A 27,851-nucleotide genomic window follows, 5' to 3' on the forward strand; every position below is an offset into this window, starting at 1 on the left:
AACTTGCAGCCCGCACTGTCAGACGTTGGGGATAGGGTGGATTGGGGGGGAGGGGGGGTGCAGGTGTTGTGGAGGGGGGAGGTCAGAGGGTGTTGTGGAGCTGCAGTTCGGTGAAAATGAAATGGGCTCAAAGGAGCGCTGCAAACAGTGTGAATGTTGTAAGGTTACACACGTGGCAGCAGACAACATCGCACCTCATTCCTCAAACATGTTTTATTTTCTTTACCCCCGTTTTATCTCATCCTGGATGGAGTTAGTTGTGAAAACCTGGTGTGTGATCAGGACGACCGACACCCAGTGCTGCAAGAAGATCAATGGCCTCCACCAGGCCATACAGTTGAGTTGGCATCAGTCTCACATGCCACCCCCCCTCCCGACAACCCTGCACCTGGCACTGCCCGCCATAACACAGTATCGCACCTGTGCCTCAGCACATCCTCACACCCACCAGCACATCGTATCGATGCCCGGCAGCGTTGCCCACGCCTGTCCCCTGCCCCATGCCACCAATCCACCCCCCACCCCCCAATCCCACCCGTGATTTCTGAAGCATGCGGCTCACAATGCACTTCTCTGTGTCCCTGCAGGAGAAGTTGGAACACAATCAGCGGGAAAGGGTTGCTGCATCTCAGAGTCCTCCCCCCTGTAAAAGGAACGTGCCCTGGACGTCATGGGAGTGGCTGAGGACAGATCAGTCACTGACTTTGAACTTGGCTATGCAGCAGAGGTGAGGATCCACCAGCACCCACCCAGATGGCCTGTCACACATGAGTTGTTCATGCCAGGATGATGATCCTTCCCTCTCACTAACCACTTGTCCATTCTCTCACAGAATCTCCAGCTGCATTGCCAGCCCATCAGTGGTGCCGTGCCCTCCCACACCCCCTGCCTCCCAAGGGAACTCCTGGGCGGAGAGCTCCGAGGATGCCGCCGCTGAGGCGTCACAGCTGTCATCCCCATCCTCCCCCAGTGCAGAGACACACACCTCAGTGGGCAAAAGTAATGTACAGGTGCAGGCAGGAACATCCGAGGGTGTCAGCAGTCGGAGGTCTGCTGGATCCCGGGACCCAGCTGAGTCCCAGTCAGATGCAGAGCACCTGGGTCAGGCTATCACTGAGCTGATGTAGTCGATAGGATGCGGCCATGAGATTCAGAGGGGGATGTCAGCGACACTCCAGTGGGTCCATAACCGATTGGAGAAGTCCCAGAGGCTAAACGCGCAGGACATTGTGGCGACAATGCGTGGCACCGAGGCCAACACTGTTAGGGTGGCAACCGCAATGAAGAGCCTGGGACACAACGTCAGCAGCATGAATCGTGATGTCCAAGAGTGTGGCTCAATCAATGACAGCCGTGGCTGCGCTTCTCAACAGCATGTCCAAGTCGCTGGGGGGCGTGTCCCTGATACAGGTGGCCCTTTCCGAGGCTCTACCGAGCATGTCCCAGTCTCAGGAAGGTGTTGCCAAGGCACTCCAGAGCATGTCCCAGTTGCTAATTGGGATCGTGCCCCAGACACAGGTGGATATTGGAGAGTCGTGCAGCGCATGTCCCGCTCACATCGGGGCATTGCCGAGGGCAACGACACCACGGTGCAGACATTGGGAAGCCGTCAGGGCTGTTAGAGCCAGATGGCACAGGGGCATACGAAGCTCAATCCAGCTGCTTCTCCATGATGCCCAGTGCCCTATGAACACCTGCCAGGAGGGAATGCTGGAGGCCAACCCTACAGAGAGAAGGCGGCTGTTGCTAGCTCTCTCAAGTCTAAACCCAAACCCCCCCCCCCCACTCCCACTCGATGGATGGCGTGTCTCGGAGTCAGCTTTGTGGAACAGAGTGGCACAACAAGTTTTGTGCCACCGCAAAGTTGGCAGGGGACCTCCGGCCCCAAACCTACCAGAGAATGCCCGCTTAGGGCATCAAAGGCTACAGGACATTGTAAGCAGCAGACTGCCTCCACCTCTGATGTGTTTCCTGGGGACACACCTAGACGTAATGGTAGAGCACGGAGCGCTAAGCACATTAAGGATGATGAGAGGGCACCGGGAGGGGGAGGGGAGCAGCACCATCAGAAGCTAGGGACAGTTGGGGGCCAATATTTTACTGGTACACTATTAAAACACCTTACTCCCGCCCGAGACATGTAAAGCCTCCATCGCGTTATTCCACATTGGGGTCCAGCCTGCACCCCCCCCCCCCTCCCCCAGTTGCCCTCCGCCTTCCCCAGGCCAAGCTCCTCCAGGCTCCCTGCTACTAGAAATAGGCAGCCCACCATCCTGGAGTGATGCAAAACGGTCCCTCACAAGCCATCTGTTCTCCCTGCAGTGTCCTTCGAAGATGCCGAAATCTCCGACTGCCCAAGGATGTAGCTGTCGTGCGCAATTTCTGGGAAGTGGGCACACACATGGATGATCTTGAGCGGGCACACAAGTTGAATTTACAGGGAGTTGGAATCCCTTCCTGTTAATAAAGGGGACTCCTGGACTGTCCGGTGTGCGCAAGGCGACATGGGTGCCAACTATTACCCCCATGGACCTGGGGCATCCTGGCAATGGCGGAGAAGCCTGCTGCTCCACCATTTTGTTGAGCTAGCCCAGGTCAAAGTTGATGTAGTCAGCTACCTGGGCAAACAGGGCATTCGTGACTTCACGGATTCATTTGTGGGCTGTTGGCTGGGAGATGCCATGCAAGTCCCTGGAATGATCCTGAAGCGTAAATGTTCAGGGCTGCGGTTACCTTGATGGCCAGCAGGAGCAGGTATCCTCCTCCTCCAAGGGGTACCAAATCGACAAGGACATGGCACAGGTGGTGCACCGTCCCCTTGTTTAGGCGGTGTCTCCTGCGGCACATGTTGTCCAACATCAGTTGGAAAGACAAGCGATGCCTGTACATTTTGGGCCATCGCCCACCTCCTCTCTGGATCATCCCTCTGGACCCCCATCAATGGAGGCCCACCCTCCTGACCGAGCCTGGCAACCCATCACACCATACTTCGCCAACAGTCATGCCGCTGCCCAGGGTCTTCTACCTGGGCCGGGGGGAAGAGGTGGAAGTAGCCAGGAGGTGGTCTGTGGGGTCGGAGTTGATGGGTGCACAGCACCATTATCGTAGCCGGCAAGTCAGCCATGCAGCTGCCCACTTTAAACCTGGTGCCATGGGTCGTATAGGTGACCCATCAGCTGTACGGGTGCTCCAGCGCAACCTGTCCCATATTTACGGCCCTGATGAGTGTGTGCATGGTGGATCTTATTGTTTAAGTGCAGCTGCAGCTTGTCAGCCCTGCGAGTATCCATCATGGACCCACGATTCCCGCAGTTTTTCATGGGTTTCAATGGTGTCCATGCGTCACTGGTGCTAGCCCCTCACCGGTAGCAGAATCGTTGCAGGTGTGGTGCTGATTTTGCTGTCGTGAAAGTCCACGGATTTCCCATTGCCATCAGCACTTAGCCTCAGAAACAGACAATCCAGCCCTTGGTGTCTCCATTTTGATGTCCCTTTTTCAGCTTTGAGTTGAAAAATGGCCTGAGCTGCCAGGCTACCTTCATGGAGTGGCCAATGGCTGCAGCTGAAGTCAGACAGACAGCCAGAAGGGGAAAGAAAACAGTAAAAACTGAGAAATAAGAATATTGGCCGGAACTGTATTTGTCCTTCTGGAATGGAGGGCACCTGGACCCGCCTGGCGCGCTTGCCTTTTGTTCTGAGCCAAGGGAGTTGTCTTCAAGCAGCTAAGCTGTTGCCTGATGCGTCCGGGGACATGGAGACTTGGTGGAAGATTTCAACAATTGGTCTAATGAGAGCATAGCTCAGTCACCCCTTCATAACCCCAACTCAAAATGACACTGGGAACAAGAAGGGAAAGGGTACCGGCATGTCTGACACAAGTGTGAAATTCCGGGGGCTGAAAATCCAGCCCAAGGACTTTGCTTTCTTGTATTGTTTAAATATTGTGTTATGGGAGAGGATTTTACAGAACCCCAAAATATATCATGGAGTTCAACCAACCTCTCCCTTTAATGTATTGTTGCTTTTGAAGCACACGGCTTGTTCTCCAGGTGTGGTAGTACAATTATGGAAGAGGGGGTTTTTAAACACAAAACAATGTTTATTCTATGAACTCAATTTAACCTTTTAAATAAACATTGGGTCACTTAACCCCTTACTTCAAAGATAACCCCGAAAATAATACAACTCTAAATAATCCTTCAGTTGTTCCTTTAAACATCCAAGAGACTTAACACCTTTAAACAGAAACACATCAGGTTAAATACATTACTATTATGAGATTAAATCACCCAAATGATTCATAGATAGTCTTTCATGGCAGAGATCACAGCAGATCCAGCTCACTACAAACACAGGCACACCCAAGCTCTTTTCCTCAAAACTCAGCTTTCTCCTTTAAAACAGCTCACAGCAAACCAGCCAGGCACTTTTCAGCTGCTCTCTCTCAAACTGAAACTAAAAGCAGAAGTGAGCTCAGCTCTCCCACCCTCTGACATCGCTTCAGTAATATGAGCTGCTTCATTTCTTAAAGGTACATTGATTAAGCACCCATTTCTTAAAGGTACTCTCACATGACAATTGCCTTAAAATTCATTTTCGGCTAGTTATTGAGATGACATTATAAACTTGCAAAATGGGTATTGAATTTGAAGATGAACTTCAATGTTGGAAAATATGAGTGATTGGGCGGGATTGTCCGTCGGCTGATGTCGCAATCGGGAAACGCGATTGGGTGAGGAATCAGTTTTGACACCGACATGGTGGCGGGCCCCGGTCTCACACCAAATCGCAATTCTCCGATGCCTTGGCAGTGGCGCCAATGCGTTCCAGAATGCACAAACAGTAAACACTGCTGGCATATCATTAGTGGGCTTAACCCGATATTCTTCAGGGCCTCCGCGTTGATCCGGCTCCACTGGGGTGAACCCCCGACAGTGAGGTTCACCTGTGTTTTGAAAAATCATGAAACAGGTGCCGTGGCTGCTGAGGGAGAGAGAGGCAGTACGGAAAGTATCCAACATCGCCATGGTTTGCTGACAGTCGTGCAGCTGGCCGGGGGATTCTGCCAGGGGCGTGGGTGGCCAGTGCAACCAGTGCCACCGGATTGGCTGGGATGAGTGTGTGTAGGGAGTGTAATGTGTATATGCGGCTGCAGCTTGTCAACCTCCCGGGTGTCAATCACAGACCAGGCGAATTCCAGCACCGTTTTTCATTGGAATCGATTGTGTCCCATGTGGCGCGGGTGCTAAGCCCTCCAAGGTAGCGGAATCTGTCCAGGTGGGGCGCCATTCTTGCTGTTGTGAAAGTCCATGAATCCTGTCCTGACGCCAACACTCAGGAACGGAGAATCCAGCCCATTGCGTTAGCATGAAAAAATAAGGAACTCACATGTTACTTTGAAATAAGAATCTACAAGGAGTAGAGGAATAATGAAATCTGGAAGTACAAATATTCAAAACACTGAAATCTGAAGAGAAAACCATAACATTGCAACCAGGCTTGATATCGAGAGGGATAGAATTGAAAAGTGGAAGAGTTATGCAAAACGTGTGTTGAAACTTGGTTTGAGTACATTTGAAATATTGTCCTTCCCTTTCAGCCTTCTGAAAGAGCCCTTCTGTCAGCAGCACCCTTGTCAACTCCTGAGTCATCCCAAACATGCCCTTCCCTTTCCTTTCCACCTGTGGGCTGGATTCTCCGTTTCAGCGGCCAAATGTCAGCACCAGTGGAGCATGTATGGCCTTTTACGACCAAAAAATCTAGATGAAACCCTCCCCGATTCCGGGACCAGTGAGGGACTAGCACCAGCACCGGGTGCAAATCGCGTCGTAAACGCCCGGAGAATGGCCAGGTCCCGGACTGCGCATGACCATGGCTGAAGAGCTGCAGCGATCGTGCTGTCCAACATGAACCTGCCGTAAGCGGACGCGGCCCGTCCCCGTCCCCCCCATCAGTCCCCCCAGTCCTCGCAGAGGCTCCCCCCCACCCCCACAATACAGATCCAGGCCAAGTGTGGCGGCACTGGACATAGTCTGCAGCCGCCACCTCATGTTCCCGCACGGCTGAGACCACACGTGTCCTGCGCCGTCGGGAACTCGGCCCATCGAGGGCCGAGCATTGTGGAAGAACCAGCCGATGACATATAACGTCGCTGCAATGGCGCATGCCGCGCGATGACGCCATTTCGGAGGGGGCGGAGCATGGCTGACAGGCATCAAACCAGTGCCGGACCCGATTTTTGGAGTCGGAGTCCATTCTCCGCTTGATCGCCGACAAGCTTTTGTCGTCGGGCAACAGAGAATCCTGCCCTGTATCGTTCCTTCCAGCAAAGGAAATGCAACACCAGCCCTTTTAGCTACTCCCTTTCCACTGCTTAAGATGCCAAGCATTCTGATGCGACCATCAATTCACTCAAGACACGAGAGGAAGTAAACTGTGGCTTTAATTGTCTTACAACTGAGCCTGCCTGTGACCAGGAGAACTGAGGGCAGACTCACAAGACCGCAGCACTTTCTACTTATGGTAGTGGGAGGGGCCATGGGCGGAGCCATGGGCGGAGCCAAGGGTGGAGCCCTGTGCAAGCTCCTCATCTCCCCCTGAGGGCAGAGCCGCACAACGGCTCACAGATGGAGCCCACAGGGACACAGTGATACACAGTGTGAATTATGATTTATACATTCACCACACATTCCTTCAAAGTGAAACAGTGATTTACTTGTGCTCTTTTCAGTTTGGTATGCCGTTATTGTTGCTTAGGAGATGCTCCCCTTTACTTTGGAGAGGCCAGATACAGACTGGAGGAGCACTTTTCAGAATACCTTCATTCAGCCTACCAATACAACCTTGAGATTCCTGTCATTTCAATTTTGCATTACCGCAGCTTTTGATTCGGAACTTTGCAGTCTTCCCGGCTCAACATTGAGTGAATCGTTGTTGATCGTTATCTCAGTCTCCTTTTTGTTTCTTTTGCTGCCTTGGCTTTTGTCTAATTTCTTTACTTATCCCTTCATGTTGCATTCAGACAGTCGCTGTCCAGCTTTTCACATCTGGAAACATTCTCATCCTTCATTACTGTGCTCCCTTTGGTATTTGCACCATCAAACCATTTGTCATTTAATATCTCCCTGCCTTTCACCCTATCACAGGTCTTCCATTTTCTTCTTCCTCCCCCCTCCACTCTTCCACTTGCTCAAAACTCATGCATTCCTGATGAAGGGTCATTGACCTGAAACTTTGGATGGAGTTTGACAGTCCCTCCCGCTGGCCGGATTTTCCAGTCCCCCACAAAGTCAATGGATATTTCAATCGCTTTCTGCATCTTCCAGCCCTGCTCCTGACATGACAGGGCTGTAAAATTCCACCTGTCGATCTGATTCTATCTTCATGCATGCTGCCCGGCCTGCTGAGCAATTCGAGCATTTACCCCTTTCTTTCCTTCCCAGACTTTCCTGGACCCCTTGCAGCCAGGAATATTTAGTACCCATTCACCAACATTTTTTTAAGCAAAATCTACATTATCTCCATGACATTGTATTCCCATGTAGCCATTGTGCCTGCTGCTCACCACCTTAATTTACCATGTTTTGTGCGTATAAATACATGTCGACCTAATTTAGACATAAATGTATGTTCCCTCTTAGCCTGATACAGATCATAATGCAGAATTTAATGCCGACCCATTCATTCCAGACCTGCCGACAAGTAGGAAACAAATTACTCGCTTGGTTTCCAATGTAATTCTTTGTGTAGACATTAAGAAAAATATTTCAGCTTTGTGGGAGCATACCTTCAGGGTCTCTGGATAATTATTTCTAAGCATTCTAAAAGATTGCGTTAATCTGATTGTGTGACTTCTTATTGGGGATGTATCAAGTGTCCTTAAAAGCTGTCAGGTCTCTGACCATCTGATTTGCTTTAGTTCATATCCATGTAAGTTAGATCGTTCGTGTCGCTTTGCTATTTCCACATTTCTGCAAGATTTTCATCACTTGCAAACCCGTTGGATCATTTATTTATTCTCATCAGCTGCACATTTTCTTTCACATTCTGATTGACGACTACAGAAATTACTCCGAGGCGCCATCCTTCAAGATGAACTCTCAAGAATTAGGTCAGGACAGAAACCCATTTTAAATTTAAATGAAAGTCAGGAGATTTGCTGTCAAAGATTACATATTTTATTTCAGAAGAAAATTTCAGGGTTAGTCAGATAAGTCGGTGGCATTATTCTACTCATCATAACAATGAATAGAAATATCCACCATCAGTGCAAAGCAAGGATGAATATAGCGCTCGGTGGCAATCAATTTTTATGAGTAGTTAAATGATAATTCTGGGCAAAGTCAGCCTCTGTGAGTATGGAAGGATGAATCAGTTCAAGCAACAGTTTGTAGAGGTAGATTTCTCCAGTAACCTTTCGCTTCTTACATATCGCAGATTAAACACCAGAAAGAAATTGGATTTTGATTGCAGTACTGTTATTGTGATCTTTTGTGCCTTTGCACATGTACTTATATTATATTAACGTACCACTCACTTTTTATGCCAGCTGATAGGACAAATAAGTGAACTCTCCAAGTAGTCCACACACAAGCAGCTGTAAACTGAAAATCCAGAATCACCACTTACATCTTTCATCAAAAGAATTATATCACACCATTGCCAAAGAGTTCTGGAAAGAAATCAGCAGTTAACCAACTTCAATGTTATGCATTCTGTTACGGAAATTAGATTATGTTTTAAGCGGAAATTGGTGGCAGTCTTTTTCTGGTGATATTACGTGCCTGCAGAAAATAGTTATACCACAAGGCAGAGGCACTGCGGTGTGAGTCACAGCTTAAACTCTGACAAGCGGATGGCCGCATGCTGCATGGGAGCCCATCTTCACTCTGAAGCTTTATGGGGACGCTTGTTAGAGCTCTGCTCAAAGACAATGATATAAATATTTTATTATTGAATCTTGGAAACAAATACAGCTGTCCTTACTGATCAGGAATATACAGCTACACAAGAAAAAGAGTAGGTCAATCAGACCTCAAGTTTGTTCTTTCTTCAGTTGGATCATGGTTGCCCTGGATCTTAACTCCATCTGTCAATCTTTGTTCCAGTTACATTTAATAACGGACTTACCTGTGAAGGTGCAAATGGGAAATTACACCTGAAATTACACTCAAGCCCATTTTTCCAATATTAATCAACAATTACATTTGCTGCCAATCTCATTCTCGAGAGCAAGTTCCGTGTGAAGGAATTGCAATGTGAATCGGGGACTTGGAAAGCAGAGAATTTAGATTTTTGTTTCTTAAATGTTGCGCTGAATTATAATAATAGTAATGGTATCAGACATGAAATATAAAATATTGTTGCATATATATTACGCATTGTTAATGGCCCGGGTTAAATGGATTGATTTTACCTCTAGGTTGGTGGTGATGTATGAGATCTGCGAAGAATATAAAAAAGTAGCAAAGAAGGGGTGTGAGGAAGAATCAAAAAAATAAATAGGGAAGATGACCGAAGACTTGTGGTCCAGATCAGGCCCCCAGCCAAGCTACTTCAGTGCAGCTCTAACACAGATATCAGCCTGGCACTGTGGAAAACTGTCCACATCCTGTCCACAAAAGGCAGGACAAAACCAACTCGGCCAATTCTCACCCTATCAGTCTACTTTCCATCAGCAAAGTGATGGAAGGGGTCATCAACAGTGCTATCAAGCATCTCTTGCTCAGCAATAACCTGCTCACCGACACTCAGTTTGCGTTCCACCAGGGCCACTCAGCTCCTGACCTCATTGCAGCCTTGGTTCAAACATGGACAAAAGAGCTGAATACTAGAGGTGAGTTGAGAGTTACTGCCCTTGACATCGAGGCAGCTTTTGAAAAAGTGTGGTATCAAGGAGCCCTAGCAAAACTGGAATCAATGCAAATTGAGGGGAAAACACTCCACTGGTAGGAGTCATGCCCAGTGTTAGGAATTTGGGAAATTAATGAGATAAAGTGAATGTGAGATGAAAACAAAATAACAGACAAGTGACAAGACTAGCCGGCATCTACAGCGATAATGAGATGCGATTTGCAGATTAGCAGATGTCTAATAATAATAATAATCTTTATTGTCACAACGAGGCTTACAGTAACACAGCAATGAAGTTACTGTGAAAATCACCTAGTCGCCACATTCCGCCGTTTATTCGGGTACACAGAGGGAGTATTCAATGTCCAAATTACCTAACAGCATGTCTTTTGGGACTTGTGGGAGGAAACGGGAGCATCTGGAGGAAACTCACGTAGACACGGGGAGAAGGTGCAGACTACGCACAGACAGTGACCCAAGCTGGGAATCGAACCTGGGACCCTGGAGCTGTGAAGCAACTGTGCTAACCACTGTGCTACCGTGCCACCCAAACTCATGGATTTGGAGATTAAAACACTCCCAAAAACTAACAAGACCCTAAATGGGAAAAGTCTTCTGTTGAGAGTTTTCTTCCTCTTCCTTCGATGAGTAACTTCTCTTCTCTGCCGCCCCTTTCTGCTGATGTATCATCTTCACCTGCTTCATCTGGAGCACCTTCATCCCCATCTTCATCCTTCTCTCTCATATGACAAATGTCTGGAGACATTGAGGACAAAATGGCCATATCAGAAACATTGTTTACCAGAGATCAGTGGGGCTATACAAATGATAACTTCTAAAGGCAAGAAATTTAAGAGATGCTGACAGCCAAATCCACAAAGTTGAATAGTAGAGACTGATCACGATAACTTCTAGCACCCTCATTGGGGAAGCAGGTTAGACTTCCAAGAGACAGCCAGACAAGCCAATTCCAGCTCTTATTTGAGCCACGGAAGCCAGATACTTTTTCTAAAAGACACAGTTTTGTGTCTTCGCTAAACCAGATGTTTTTCCAGACTTGATCACCCGAGCAGTATTGTGTGGTAACTATAGGTTGGATTTGACCTACAAAGTTACAAAAATTGGATGTTGCTTGGGAAGAGGAATGTATCAGTGAATTCAGGGAATGTGGGTACATTTTGGGAACAAGATGTAACTTCAGATTAAATGGTGTGTTTAGTTATTAATATACATAAGCGTCGTAGTGTCTATCAGTCCATTATCATGTGTTTTCTTTCTTTCCTTTTACTTTAATAAATATTCTTTCTGAATTGTTTATGCAACGACTGGATGGGTTCCTCACTAGGCTGTACATTGTTCCTCACATTATTCCAAACAAAAATACACCACTAAGAACTAGTGTTTTGGGGTTTGAGACACTCTTGCAGGTAATATCAGCGGGGTTCTTAACACCAATCACAAAGGAAAATAGTTGTGGTTGTTGGATGTCAATGACCTTAGCACCAGGACATGGCTGCACACATTCCTTAGGGCCTCAGGGTGGTGTACCATGCCCCAACCATCTTAACTGCTTCATCAATGACCTTCCACCACAATGTAAGAAGGTAGTAAGTTTTCTCATGATTGCACAATATTCAGAACCACCTGCAACTGTTTGGATGCTGAAACAGTCCTTAGCCACATGCAACAATCCCTGGATAACATTCAGGTTGATCAGATAAGTGACAAGTAACATTCACACATATACCAGGCAATGACCATCTCAAGCAAGAGTGCAAATTGAACCACCTTTCCTAAATACTCAATAGAATTACAATCGCTGAATCCCTCATGATCAACATCCTGGGCGTTATTATTGACCAGAAACTGAACTGGACTGCCGTATAAATTCTGTGGCTATAATAGCAGGTCAGAGGCTGGAAATTTTGTAGTGAGTAACTCACCTCCTTACTGTCCATCTACAATGATCAAATCAGAACTATGGTGTCAGTAAGAGGTACTCTCCACTTTCCTGTGTGAGTGAAACTCCAAAGACACTCAGGATTCTTGACACCATCCAGGACAATGAAGGCCACTTGATTGACTCATCCTCCACCAATTAAATATTCACTCCCTCCATCACCGATGCATAGCAGCAGCACTGTGTCCAATCTACCAGATGCACTGCAGAAACTTGTGAAGTTTTCTTTGACAACACCTTCCAAACACATGAGGCTGGCTTCTCTGCTTTGGAGATTAAGTCCCAACGCCATCGTGAAAACTGTGGACTTTTATGCCAGGAAAACTGATGATATATGCAGCAATTACAACACAATAATGGCAAGCTAACCTACCACTCCCCCCTTTAACTGTCCCACCCTCTACACCACCTCCCCTCCCCCCCCCCCCCCCCCCCCCCGCCCTGCACACAACACACACACACACAAGACAAACAAACAGGGAGCAATGTAAAGGGGAAAACTATTAGGGATAAAAAGAAAGATGAGTCCTTGCTTTCGATGTTGAACTCTTTGCAGCAGGCTGTACTCCCAGCGTGCTGGGTGATCAAAGCCATCGGTGTAAAGTTGGTGATGGTCTTCTAGCAGGAACTTTCATTCAGTACTCAGTCATTAGGACTTCCTCTGAAGAGATGCTTCAGCATTTATTAAACTGGGCCTTCAACTCAAAGGTCTACCTTTGCGACGACTTCTCTCATAACACTCTTGGTCTCACATCAAACCCAGATTCCAGTTTGAATCCTTTGAATCCAAAGAATCCTTTGCAGTTTCTCTAAAATGACCTCCAGCCTTAGTGGGGAAAGCAAAGAGTTCTTACACTGAATTTTTGACAGAGAATTCATTAAATCAGAGAGAGAAAATCAGAGATTTTCCAACTTCTGAACTCAAAGCGAAACTAAAAACAACCCAGCTTTATTGGGGAAAGAGAAACATTTCAGAGAAATCAGAACCAATCACCTCTGCCCATCAGCAAAGCCTGGCAATTCGAGCCAGTTAATTGGATGTCAGCCATTCTCAGTCACCAACCTAAATAAGCACCACCTTCTGGAATCTGCTTGTTTGAATTAAAGGCTGCTTCACGCAGGCTAGTTTGCTTTAAGGCCACAGATCAATCTTCAATTCAAACCAACCCAGTCTTCTGCTCGAATTAAAGGATAGTTTCCATCAATCCTCCATGGATCAAAATGTAAAAATGTTTAAACAAGAGGATCCTTACACCGAGTCCTGAGATGAGCTGACGGCCCATCGGCAGCTCCACTGGAGCTATCCCCATTGTCACATGCAGCGTAGGCCTGTAATTAAAAAGGAACCTTGCCAGTCACATGTCCAGGGAGCCCGTGATTTGTTTCCTCATGTCTAAACCACCCATTTAGCAAAACCATTAGATAATGGATGATACGGGGCAGTTGTGATGTGTCTGATTCCATTCACCTTCGTGAATGTGGCAAACACTTCGCTTGTGAATGACTTTCCATTGTCAGTCACCAGAACTTCAGGGATCCCGTGAGTGCTGAATGAGCACCTCAATTTGTCAATAGTGGCCCTTGATGTAGTTGAGGTCATCTTGTAGACTTTGGACCATTTGTAGTGTGCGTCCACAACGATAAGAAATATGGACCCTGTAAACGCCCAGCGAAATCAGCATGCAATCTTATCCAGGGGCGCCCTCACCATTCCCATGGGTGAAGGGAGGCTGCAGGATGGACATTTATGGTATTCCTGACAAGCTGAGAAACTGCGCACGAATTTCCCGATGGCCCCACTGATTCCAGACCACTAGGCATAACTCCGAGCCAGCATTTTTCATTTTTGTGGCACTCAAGAAGACCACTGTGTAAGTCCCTCATGCTCAATCCTTGAAGATTTTGGGTATAGTGCTGGAGGACTGCTGGGGGGATTCCCTATAATCCACCATATAATAACAACTGAAAATATAAGCAATATGCAAATGTTTCCCATTGGGAGGGAGAAGTACACCCGGCAGTCAGACTGGGCTGATTCAGCAGCACAAAAAAGACAGTCAGCAAGAAGAGGCTTTTCATCATCTTCAGTGGACTGCCTCAGAAAGCTGGAGTTGTCTTCTGGATCTAATCTCGGGGAGTTTGCTGTTTTTATAATCACACACACATACACGCGGTGGGTGACTCTCCTCACTGAATGTTTTAGTGGTAAAGGGAGTTTTCCTTCCTGCTGCATCCTCATTTCCAAAAGTGTAGCTTCAGGCAAGAGATCTCTGTGCTGCTGTTCGACTTTTAACTGCCTCTGGCAACTGGTGGAGCACTGCAAGTTTGGGAGGGAGAGGTTTGTCTGTGGAATCTATAACATGGCCATGCAAGGGAAGCTTTTGGCGGAGCCCACATTAGATTTAAAGTGGGCCATTGAGGTAACACTGTAGCGTGAAAACACGGAGAAAGGTGTACAGGAACTAAAGGATCCGTGGACTATGGGACCCTTCCTCCATTTCGGACTTCAGTGACATCCTAGGGCGTTACCCGAATGGCCAGGTCACCTTCAAAGTGGCAACCAAAGGTGCAATGCCGCAGTCGGGCCCAGTATTCAGGAGCCACTGCAGTCCAGCAGGGTTCCTTCCCCAAGGACAAGGGGAAATTCTGACCTCATTGCTAGACGTGTGGATGGAGAACACATGACAATCAGGGCCACCAGAATTGGCAGAGAGAGCACCGCCCTGGGCTGGTGGTGAAGTCGCCGTGAGCCGGGGCCTTGCACATGGCCCCACCCGAGGAAGACAATATGATGCAGCTAAGACATGCCATGCATGGTTGGAAAACCTTGTGATCCCTCTGTCACATGTTCAACCATTCCCCAAATTATGCATGTTTGCTAATGATTTCCGACACTTCTTCCAGCACTTTCCCCTTAAGAATTGCAGATTGCCTTTAAGTAGCAATGGCCACTCACAATATTTGGTTTCCAATTGCAGCCAACGGACACCGCAGGTGGCACTAACTGCATGCAGCTTTTATTCAAGACAATCGTCAAGACATATTTAACATGGTACATTTTCTGCTCCTCCATTTCCTCCTTCTCATTCGCCTCAGCTTCTCAACCGATCCCACTGTCCTCCTCCTTCGACTTCTAGCACCTTGTCCTGGCCTGCGTTCCCTTTCTTTGCTCTCCCAGTTATCTAACTCAAATCCCGTGGGCCATACAAGCATTAATCAAGTGTAGTAAAGCTCCAAATATAAGTACAATTGCATCAACCGGATCCTTCATTGTATTTAACATTGTTTGCATCTGTGGATTAAGACAAGGGGGTGTGAACTCATGGAAAAGTTTTTAAGTGCCATTTTAGGCAGGTTTGGCTTGGAGTTTCGCCCCAGCTCTGTCGGCGAGTTCCCCACCCCTATCTAACCACACTTAGTCACTTTTTTGAGCCCTGGGGAGTTTCTCACCAGGCTAGCCCATACTTAGAATTATTTTCATTGTATTTTGAAGGGACTCAAGAGCCTCCGAAGACAGGGGTGTGGATGAGCGACCTGGCAGAATTCCTGCAGTTAGAGAAGGTCAAGTTTGCCCTGCGAGAGTCGGTAGAAGGGTTCATTCAGAGGTGGAAACTGTTCACCAATTTCTTCAAGGAGGATTGAAGGGTCAGCGAAGGTCACTTTCTGGGAGGGGGGGGGTAAGGGGTTTAAAAAGGGGGAAGGTGGGACGTGGATGGAGGTCGGTGTCTCAAGGGCTGAAGGGTGAGGGGTTGATTGGGTTGATGTGACGGTCTTTTTGATGCTCTTTGGTTGTTCTTCTGATATTTTGCATATTTATATATTGTTGAAAGGCCATGAATTTAAAGAAAATAATTATTTTCAACACTGGGCAGCTGAACTCACTTGCCAGACCGTCTCTTCAGAGATCGGACCACTATTTTGAAAGGGTGCCCAATCTCTAAGTGGAGCTTGAAGGTCCCCACAACGCCCACTCATGGGCAATGTCACCCCCACATCGGAATAACCCTAAACCCCGGCAAGCCCCACTATGGTGGCGCTGAGGGCCCCCCTTTGCTGGCCTTCCCAATCCCCCTTTTGGTCCTTCCCTCCTCCCAGGACCTCCACCCTTCACCTCCCCAACCTTCATGAGGCCCCTTCATACCTGCCCTTCACCCCCCTCCACCCTTCATACCCCCCTCAACCGTCCTTTCATGGGCATGGTCCTCCTCAGGCCCTGACCCTTGACAGTGCCACCATGGCACCCAGGCAGCCTGACACTGCCACACTGTAACCCTGGCAATGCTCCTGCCAACCTGGAAGTGCCACCCAGGCACCTTGGCTATGACAGGGTGGCAGTGTCAAGGTGCCTGGATGCCAGGGGAGTGCCACCCTGCCCTGTCGCTGACCACCCAGGGGTTTCCAATGGTCTGGGAGATCTCTCAGGTGCTGTGGCACCTGGCCCACGTTCTTTTTAATAATCTTTATTGTAGGCTTACATTAACACTGCAATGAAGTTACTGTGAAAAGCACCTAGTCACCACATTCCGGCTCCTGTTAAAGTGCACGGAGGGAGAATTCAAAATGTCCAATTACCTAGCAGCACGTCTTTCGGGACTTGTGGGAGGAAACCGGAGCACCCGGAGGAAACCCACGTAGACACAGGGAGAAGGTGCAGAATCCGCACAGACGGTGACCCAAGCCGGGAATTGAACCTCTGACCCTGGTACCATGATGCAACAGTGCTAACCACTGTGACACCGTATTCCTCTTGTCACGCCTTTATTTTAGATACCTCACCTTCACATTGTTTAGTGTTCTTCTAGGGTTGGTGTGGACCAATATTAATTGGCACCCCCATGACCACTCATTGGGGTGTCGGTTAGATCACTGGAGGCCATTTCACTAATGGAGATGGAGAGTGCCCGTAATTGGCCTCAATCAGCTTTGTGCCACGTCTATGTGGGATTGGGATCCTACCAGCGGGAGTGGGCCAGTTAGATCGCAAACCGCTCAGCGTCCGACACATTTCCCGATTTGGGACTCTCCCGTGACGTAACCAACCCGCAGGTATCCTCACCAGACGCAACGTGGCCATTAAATCACACCCAAGGTGTTGGCTGGAGTGTGGAGTTCAAAAATGGCAGCCCTGGTGTTAAATTAGTCTTGCTCACTGATTGATATTATGCTTTTCCTGCTCTGCAAACGGCTGTTAAATCCATACATGCAAAACCCTTTCGCCAAGGTGGTACCCTGCGCACTTCCCGGCGGAGGTACACACATCTATTTTAAAGTCTGCCACGACTGTGTAGTACCTAAACACCGAGCACCACAGAGCCCAATTTAGCCCCCGCATCATTTCATATTTCTACAGAAGCAATGAGACAAAAAAAATTAAAGTGATGGCAGAAAAACTGAGTAAAGAGATCATCAATAATAAAAACACTTCTGTTAAAGGATCAGGCCATAAATTCTGTGCTCGAGCCTCTGAAAAATGATGTTTGACTAATTGCTGAAATCTCACTGGTATCCTGAAGAGCAACACATTGGGGCTGACAAAGTGATTGAAAAAGAAAAAAAAATACTTGATATTAGTAAGTGGGTATTACTATTCCATGTTTGCCAGAATCTATCACAAAATTTTTGTTTAAAACATACATCCCACATACATAATGTGCCTCACCATTATGAAGTCTATTGAATGTGACTGAAGCCAAATTGTAGCTTATTTTTGATTCAAGTGTAATGATGAGTGTTCACTTGATGCCTGGAGTCTAATGGTGGAGAATGATGTGCCTGAATTCCCTGGCACTCTCACTCTATCCTGTTCGTCCAGATGTTTCAGGCTAAAGGGAAGTGAATTAAGCTTAATAATTGGGATCAGTCTTTGGCTTAAGGACTCATCAGATTTTGGGCTCCCTAAGCTGAAATTTCCATGAATTAGAGCCTTACTCAATAGTTGAAAGATACGAATCAGTCGTAACTGAATCTAAAATAAGACGGACGGATTCAGGACTGATGTTGCTGGTAGCAATGACCTGAGGCAGATAGTTTTAAAATATCATTCCTGTTAAGTTGTGAATTTTCTCGTCCTACCAAAAGTGCACAATTGAAAACTGCTGCAGAGGCATGGGGAGATTGAAAGCTGGTCTTAAAGGTGCCGCATTGTCAACCCTTCCAGGATTACCATTGATTACTCCAGGTATAAAGAATGTTGTTAGCGATTCAGGAGAAAAGTCGTAGGAGTATTTTAAAAGTTGTTCTTTTTCATTCTCATTTTTCCATCATGAACAAGGGCAAAAGTGGAGGTAACTTCTCCAATCCCTCATTTTTTTCCAAGGAAAATATAAAAGACGATAGGAAGAGTAAATTACCCATGATTGATTATTTGAGTGATGTCTTTGGACTATCAGTGTTCAAATTTCAACAGACATTCGAATTCATTCACTGTGCAGATGATATTGGACTATATTTAAATCCTGTCATTTTACAACTTAATTCAGTAAATTCCATAGCTGGCAGCTATGAGATCTGTCTGTCGATAACAAGTAGTGAAGTTTGGAGTTTGGCACTGATCTCACAAAAGAGCGGCAGAGTTGATTGCTTCTGCTCTCGATAGTCTTCAGGCCTCAATCATACAAGCCATCTGAGTGATTATGGTAATCAGGGCCAAGAATGATTCTGCAAGCTCTTTTTCTGAACACATTCAATGGCTTTATCTGCTGCTTTGTGATTCTACTCAACCACACAGGTATTAGTAGCTGTTAGACTGGGCCTGTGGCACATGATGAGCGAAAACCAAGATGAAAAAAATTACTTGATCCCCTCCTCAACAATCTACCTGTCACAGATGCATCTGTCCCTGATAGCATTGGTAGCAGTGACCACCACACAGTCATTGTTGAGACAAAATCCCTTCTTCACATTGAGGATCGTGTTGTGTGGCACAACCAATATGCTAATTGGAATAGATTTAGAACAGATCCTCCAACTCAAAATCTTGCACTAAAGGCCATCAGCAGCAGTAGAATACTCAACCACAATCTTATTTCCCGCAATATCCCTCCCTCTGCTATTGCCATCAAGCTGGGAAATCCCTGGTTCATGAAGAGAGCAGGAGAGCAAGTCAGGGGCAGCATCAAGGATACCGAAAAATTAAATGTCAACCTAGTGAAGCTACAACACAGGCCTACTTGCGTGCAAAACATCTGAAGCAGCAAGTGATAGAACTAAGCGATCCCACAACCAACAAATCAGATTAAGGCTCTCCAATCCTGCTGCATCCAGTTGTGAATAATGATGGACAAATTCATGACTAACTGGAGGAAGATGCTCCACAAATATCCCAATCCCCAATGATGGAGGAGCCCAACACATCAGTGCAAAGGGCAAGGGGCAGAATTCTGCATTTGGGAGACCCGATAGAGAGAACTGGCCAAGCCCCGGAGGGTGTGCTCTGCTCTGAGTTTCCAAACTCAGAATCTCTTCTTGTGAATGTTGATCTCAGGGTGCTGCTCAGATCTCGGAAGCTTCCTTTTATGGCTCAGGGACGACCTGCCCCCAGGAGTCTGAGGTGGACCCACAACTCCAGTAAGGAGTGGAGGGACACCCTTTTAGTTCTTAGTTATAAACAATTCTTTGGCACGGAGGCAGAGTTGTTCTTGAGAGAGTCTTGTTTTTGCTGTTTCAACACTTAAGTATTATCAGTGAAAAGTCGATGTACAAGTTGTTGTTCGCCATTTTCCCATGAAACTCATTTTCCTCAGCTGCAGCTTTTCACCCACACAAGTGTGTTAGGCTCTCTTGCCACCATGCACAATGTTAGCCATTTCTCCTCTCAACAAGTGGCACTCCCATTGGCACCTGGGCACCTTGGCACTGCCAAGCCTGGTACTGCCAATTGGGCATTTCAACTGAAACATTTTAAAGTCCGGTTTCGGACACATTTTGCAGGGTGTTCCTCGGCGCGCAATGAGAAAGAACCCGCTAGCCAATGGCACTTGGCCATTTTTTTGGTCTCGGCGTGGAACATCCCATCAAGGCTACACTTGGGTCATTATACAAGAAGACTACTCACGGATCGGGGAAGATCTTTCAAACCCCCCCCCCCCCCCTCAGTGATCCCACCGTAGCTTCCTGTCTGCCCTCCCCACACTTCACCCAACTTACCTCTTCCAGCGTCCTCAAGCCCCCCATCACCTCACCAGTAATGAGCAAGGCATCCCAGGGCCTGACCCCTGGCATGAGCATTCAGGCACCTGCGCGCCTTGGTATTACTGGCCTGGAACCCTGGCTGGGCCCACCCCAGACACGCTAGCAGTGTCAGTGCTAGTGTGCACTGCCAGGGTGCCCAATTGGCAGTACCAGGCTTGGCAGAGCCAAGGTGCCCAGGTGCCAATGGGAGTGCCACGTGTTGAGAGGAGAAATGGCTAACATTGTGCATGGTGGCAAGAGAGCCTAACACACTTGTGTGGGTGAAAAGCTGCAGCTGAGGAAAATGAGTTTCATGGGAAAATGGCGAACAACAACTTGTACATCGACTTTTCACTGATAATACTTAAGTGTTGAAACAGCAAAAACAAGACTCTCTCAAGAACAACTCTGCCTCCGTGCCAAAGAATTGTTTATAACTAAGAACTAAAAGGGTGTCCCTCCACTCCTTACTGGAGTTGTGGGTCCACCTCAGACTCCTGGGGGCAGGTCGTCCCTGAGCCATAAAAAGAAGCTTCCGAGATCTGAGCAGCACCCTGAGATCAACATTCACAAGAAGAGATTCTGAGTTTGGAAACTCAGAGCAGAGCACACCCTCTGGGGCTTGGCCAGTTCTCTCTATCGGGTAATATTTTGTGTTCAAATTGGGAATATTGAAGCTTATGTATCTGTTCAAATCAGCACATGGGCTAAAGCCTTAGTGAGTTAACTAAAATTGTGTTAAATAAAGTTTGTATTGAGTATAATCTACATTACGACTGATTTGTCTGTTTCGACAGTTGAAGCCAGTAGAGGCACCAGCACAGGACACCATCCTCCCCAATTCCTGACCACCGGGGGGGTCTCCAATGGCCTGGGAGAACCACCCCAGGTGCCATTCAGACTGGTCTGCGTTTGTGTGGACCTGTGGTAAATGGCACCCTGGCGAGGGGGGGATGCGGAGGGGGCCCGAGGGGGGGGGGGGCGGAGTGACCACCGGCGAGCCTGGATCCATCCGCCATGTTTGTGCGGGGCGGCCTGAGGGAGGCACCGGCCCAACTGCGCATGCGCTGGTTGGCACCGGCCCAACTGCGCATGCGCGGGACCCGAGTCTTTTACGCGGCTGCCCGAGTTGCCGGTACCTTGAGCCGGCCCTCTGGGTCCAACACTCTGCCCGCCCGATCTGAAAAGAATTCCTGGCCCAGTGGGCCTTCTAACCACTGGGGCTGGAGTTAGCGCTAAAGAACCTGGCAGCTGGAGACTTTTTAAGCGCTCCACTTACCACACACTCACTGCAGCCACCATGATGGCTCAGGGAAGACCTGTCTCCCAGGAGTCTGAGGTGGACCCACAGCTCTATGCCAGTAAGTAGTGGAGGGACACCCTCATACCCAGAATGGACCGGAGTCTCAAATCTTCCCATCTGAACATCAACTGAGAGATGGTAGCAGAGGCAGTCAGTGCTACTAGCCTCACCAGCTTGTGATCCGATGGGGTGGGATCACGAGTGAGGCTTCAGCCCTGAGAGGGACAGAGAACCAGGAAGGGCTCCAAAAGACACACTGCAGGTGTCCCCTGGTAGAAGTGATACCCTGCTTCCTCTACAGTGGGGCGCACTGCCCCAGAAGCACTTTCTGAGGAGCGGCAACACCTGGTGGCCTCTGATTGAGCTTGGCCACATCCTTGATGAAACAGATGTGGTAGAGGGTTTCCAGAGGGGTGGCCTCGATGGGCTTCCAGCCAGAGGACGTCTGAGAATTCAAAGGATACAGGCAGCACTCAGCGTTGTGAGCAGCCAGGAGCCTAAAGTTGCTCCATAGGGATGTGTTTAAAAGTTTGACTGCAGCAATGGCAGTCTGAGCCAGGCCACCCTGATCCCGAGGGGGGCACGCTGGGTCCACGGACTTGGCACTGAGTTTTTTCCCCACTATTGTCCCTGGCCTGGGCAGCCATCCTCCAGCAAGCCTGACAGCTTTCAACAGTTTTTCAGAGATTTTCAGCCTGCCACTCCCCCTCCACAGCCATGGTACTCAGTTCCTGTATGTAAATAGTTGTCGCAATTGGCACCCATGAGACTTCTGCCTAGGGGGGGCGGAGCATCGCAGAAAGGCGGGGCATGAAATGTCCAAGTGGCTAATCACAGTTAAACCGCACGCCAGTCACTCGACCCACAGAACCCAATATGATCTGGTTCACCCCGTCACTGGTGTGATCCAGATAATCATTTCTAAATGATCCATTCGGCTCATCTAAATATTCACAGCCTGTTTGCGGCCCCACTCTCCCGGCTCCCGGGAGTCACCGGTCACACCGGCGAGGTCTCACCCCGATGCCGATTAGTAATGGTCTCCACAAGCAGAGACCAGGCATGATCGCCACTCTGCGGATCTCGGGGGCTATTGCAGCCCCCAGGTGGTCAGAGTCAGGGCAGGGCAGTGCCCCGGCACATTCGCTATCAGCTGGGCACCCTGGCAGTGCCAACCTGTCATTCTGGAACTGCCAATCTGGCACTGTGAGGATGACAGGTACACAATCTGGGTGACAGGTGGCAGTGCCAGGGGTTAGTGCCTGAGGTGGCCATGCACATGAAAGGTGGTGTGAAGGGGGTATGATGGATCAGAGGGTACGAAGGGGGCGTCATGAAGGATGAGGGGTGAAGTGGGGGTTTCTGAAAGGGGGGGCCAGAAAGTGGGGGGACTGTAAAAAGGGGGTCCTAAAGTGAGGGGGGGGGGGACCTTAGCAGGGTGTGTTCATTTGGTGGGGTTGGGGGGGTGGGGTTGATACCTATTTCTGCAGGGGGGTTAAGTGGGGGTTGTGGGGCCCCTCAAGCTCAATTAGAGGCTGGGACACCCTTTCAAAATGGCGCCCTCATCTCTGAGGAGTCGGTCTGGCCAGGGAGTTTAGTTACCCACTGCGACAAAAAATTGCTAAGTCTGGGCCAAACCAGGGAGAAATTCCCCAAGCCGCAAAAGTAACGATTAAGTGTGGATGAATACCGGTCTGGATCTCATCCAAAAAGCCGGCGGGAAACACTCTGCCAAACTTGCCAAAATGACGCTAAGTCATTTTTTAGGTGAATCTCGCCCACGTTGAGCAATTGATGGTAGGAATGATGGGGAAAGGGTCGGCTGACGGCAGGAAGCCATGTGATTGAACCTCCAAGGATATGTCCTAGGGGTTGGCACCCCAGTGAAGGGGGCAGGTGGCATATCACCACTTTGATGGGCAGCACAAATGATTAGCACTGTGGCTTCACAGCGCCAGGGTCCCTGGTTCGATTCCCTATTGTCTGTGCGAAGTCTGCACGTTCTCCCCGTGTCTGCGTGGGTTTCCTCCGGGTGCCCCGGTTTCCTCCCACAGTCCAAAGACGTGCAGATTAGGTGGATTGGCCATGATAAATTGTCCTTAGTGACCAAAAAAGGTTAGGAGGGGTTATTGGGTTACGGGGATAGGGTGGAAGTGAGGGCTTCAGTGGGTCGGTGCAGACTCGATGGGCCGAATGGTCTCCTTCTGCACTGTGTGTTCTGTTCCGTTCTGTTCTTTCCTACTGAGTGGTGCGGATTGCAGAAATTGGCCTTATCCCTCAGGGAGGTAGAACCCTGGGCATGGGCTACTAAATTTAGGTCACAAACCTGCAAGCCATGTAATTGGATACCAAACATTGACCGCACCTGAAAAAGAATAATAAGCGCCGAAAACGACAATTCGGCAGCAGATTGTTTCATGGCCTCCAACCGGACTGAATAAAGCAATTGGCTTGCATCTGGATATTGTGATTTCTGCATTATCATTGGAAAGTTCAACCCTCAGGCACTATTGGATTATCCAACAATCCCATCAGTGGCAAAGGCACATCACAGATGGTGCCGCAACATAATTTTGCAGGTTTGTTTGTACTTGTTTACAGCAGAACAGAACAGTTGCTAATGATGATCAGATCCGCAGGCACGATTCTGCTGGCTAGTGAGAGTAGAGAAAAGGAGCTCTGCTCTTCCCAATCATTTTCAGCAGCGTGGAGAATGCACTGAGCAGAATAATATATCTCCTCACTCTGCAAAGGTTTGCTGGTGAATTCATAAGCTGTACATCAATCATTCAAAATCATGTGAAAACAGGAGAAGGAAGCAGCAGGAAAGTGCTGACCAGTTGACATGTCACAGGAATAAACATAGCACTTACCTACAGAAGCAAAATCCTGCGAATGTTTGAAATCTGAAATAAAATAAAAAATGCTGCAATATTCAATAGATCAGACATGGCTGTGGTGAGAGAAGCAGGGTTAATGGGCCAAGTCTCTGGTGTTGGAAGCACTAAACATAAGTTGCTGCGATTCTGGACCAGCCGTCCTGATGCTCACACACACACAATTGCCCAGGAAATTTAAACTTGCAATGGGCTGATTTGCACCCCCCTGGATACCACACAAATGCCTTTTACACGGCTCTCAACGTTGGAGACTTAGGCTAGATAGGTGTTACTTACCTAGGTATTTACGCTAGAATGTTATACTTGTTAATCGCTGGTGTAACTCAGTGATTAACAACATAACTCAACCCACCACAAGCCACACATGTCCCTCAACAGCCCCCCCCCCCCCAATCTGACCTGATTACCACCACAAAGCGAATCGACTACACCCCTGACCCGACCTGACAATCCACCCACTCATTCACCCACTCACCTTCCCACCTATTCACCTATATGCCTCCCACCCATTTACTCACCCATTCACATCTTCTCACCCATCCACACCTACTCATTCACCCACGCACTCACCCACTCGCTCATACATCCACGTGCCCACCTACTCACCCACCCGCCCACTCACACTCACCCACTCAACCACATTTTCTCACCCATTCACTCACCCATTCACTCACTTGCTCAGCTCCCACTCACTCACTCACCCACCCACTGATCCACTCACACACCCACTCACTCGGCACCCAATCAATCACTCACATAACTCACCCATCTACTCGCCCACTCATGCACACTTCTACTCATGAACCCATTCCCCCACCCACTCACACCCATCCAATCACTCACTCACCCACTCACTCAGCACCCATTCAGTTATTCACTCGCTCACTCACTCACTCACTCACTCATCCACCCACAAACTAGCTCACCTATTCACTGACTCACTCACATTGAAACTCTGTGTGACCTTTCAAAACTTACCTGTATATGGCAGCTGATGTCATAAAAAGGGGGAGAGCTCTTGCTGCCTCTTTTCAATGATCTTCCCCTTCAAAGGCTGCACCAAACCATTGCTGCTGCAATCGGGGTTAGAAACTCTGGCTGGAAGAATGCGGAATGGTAAGAGTGCAGACATTTTTGCAGATCCGAGGTGAGAACCCAACTAATTGCAATTTGTAAAACTGTGAGGAAATGTTACTACGCCACAGGAATGATAACACTGACCAATGGGTATATTTTATATTAAAACAAACTTCAATTTAAACACAGAATTAACTACATTAGCAACAATGAAATAGCTTTACAGTTAACAGATACAACAGTTCTTAAGTAAAAGAGAGAAACTTAATGTATTTCCTAAATCTGCCGCTATATTACAATTAAGCAAACCAATAGATATCAAATACGACTCATGAATAAAGGTTTCATATTGCTTTTCTCTGTGCAGAATCTTTGGAGATAGAAGTTTTCAGGCCACACTGAAGTACCTCTGTTCAGATTAGTGTTCTCATACCAACTGCCTTTTCAGACAGACCTGGCTCCTCCCATTAACTGCATCATCTGTATCCAAAGCAGAAACCATTCTTTTGTCTCTTCTTACAAGATGTCCCTTGACTTGTTTAGCCAGGATCAAACACAATACCCCAATAAATTATTTACACCCCGGGGGCCCTTCAAAGCTACCCAACATTCCATTAGCTAGAAATCTGTAAACAAGTAAACGGTTCTCAAGGTCTATTTGCAGAATAGTTTACCTGCAGATCAATAATCACCTCCCTTTTATGACACCTTAATCAAAGCTCTAGCAGTCATACATGTATGCATCTTAACCCAGATTTCAATAACATTAATGCAAAATAAACCACACAAAATATGGCAATTTCTTCCATTCATCACAACAGTCAGCAGCAAACATAACGGCATCACCGCAAACCATCAGATCTGGCCATAGTTCTCATCCCCACAACCTAAAGATGTGAAGGTAGGTGGATTGGCCATGCTAAATTGCCCCTTAATTGGAAAATTAAAAAAAAGATCTGGCCATAGTTAATGTTAGCTTCAATGTAAGTTAAAACTGAGTCAATTCTGACAAAAGGTCATCAATTTGAAACATAACTTTATTTCTCTCTTGTGCAGATGCCGCCTGACCTTTTGAATATGCCTGGCATTTTCAGTAACGCTCAGGTTTTTGAGTTAATTCCTAACTAGTCAATTAATAATTTTCACATTTGAATGACCGATCAAATAAGCTACATCAAATATACACATTAGAAAGTAGGAATGTAAAAAACATCATCCTGTTATTCATATGCATCGTTAAGATCATTTTGTTGGGTGAATGGGAGAGATAATCAGACAGATATCCACCTGATATTAATTTTCAAATCCAGTCACCTTCATGAACAACAAACAGATGAATGAACAGGTCATTTTTTAAAAGTCAAAAAATCTATAAATACCAATGTATTTATTAAATGAACAAGAGGTTTAAAAAAAAAGCCTTTGATACTGCTTGTGTTGAGGGAGATATATATTGGTGCGCGCCCAAACATGGCGTAGAAAATGTATCCTGAACTTTCATGGTAATTGAGAGGAGACGTGTCATGGAAGGGTGTGCGCTATTTTACCGTACTTTCATGGCTTCATCATGTTTCTTCCTTAGTCTCTGGTGGGGTTATAGCAGTATCTAGCTGTGTCTAATCATAGTATCGAGCCAGTTATAATGCTGTCCTCTTGTTCCCGTTTGTATTTGTGTATGTTGAGCCGTTTTTTTCTATGCCTCTTACAATGTAATTATTTTGTAATTAAAGGCCAAAATTCTATGGCTGTTGGGAGTCTCTGTTTCCGCCGGCAGGCACCCCCGCCCACGGGTTTCCTGGCGGCATGGTGTTGCTCCAATGGGAAATCCAATTGACAAGTGGCAGGCGTAGAGAATCCCGCCGCCAGCAAATGGCGCACTGCCAAGAAACGCTCAGCAGTCCATTTGTTGCGTTGTGCACAAAAATGTAAAACATAATTAATTTACTTTTTTTTAAAACATAAAACACTATCCATGCCTTTCCCAGCTGGGCCTCAGTTCCAGTCCAGCACAAATGGAAATTAGAAAATTTTCCCTTCTAATCATTTTCTAACATCCTCAGAGGACACACATAAGTAGTGTGGAACCATCCCTCGCTTATAATAACTGGAATTAACATATTACAGAGTCAACCAAAGAAACTAAAAAGCTACTTGGCATAGGAAAAGGAAACCAACAAGGATTGAGGATTGGTCTGTTGATGCTGAAACATAGCGAACAGCCAGATCTTGCTGAACAATAATGATGCATTACCGACGCACACCATTATTAACAATCCAGTGATCAAATTCAGGGGGTTAAAAGGTACACTGATAATGGCAGATCTCCAGAACTTGACGATCAATTTAGGCTGCTCTGCAAAGAGAGCAACCTGCCATTAGTCGCTCTGTTATTTTAAAGAACTTGCTGTATTTTATCATTAATTACCCATTTAGTCTGGTGGTGAAGAGCCCACATACATTTTTCACAATGTCATCATTGTTGACGCAATGTCAATCATCATTGCTGGCTAAGAATAGAACCCATTCAAAGCATTACATTTCATTCCTGTATGCACTCAATTGTTGATAGAGATTTCAAAAATTTGAATGA

Source organism: Scyliorhinus canicula, chromosome 16 (genome assembly GCF_902713615.1).
Source record: "Scyliorhinus canicula chromosome 16, sScyCan1.1, whole genome shotgun sequence".
Taxonomy (NCBI): domain Eukaryota; kingdom Metazoa; phylum Chordata; class Chondrichthyes; order Carcharhiniformes; family Scyliorhinidae; genus Scyliorhinus; species Scyliorhinus canicula.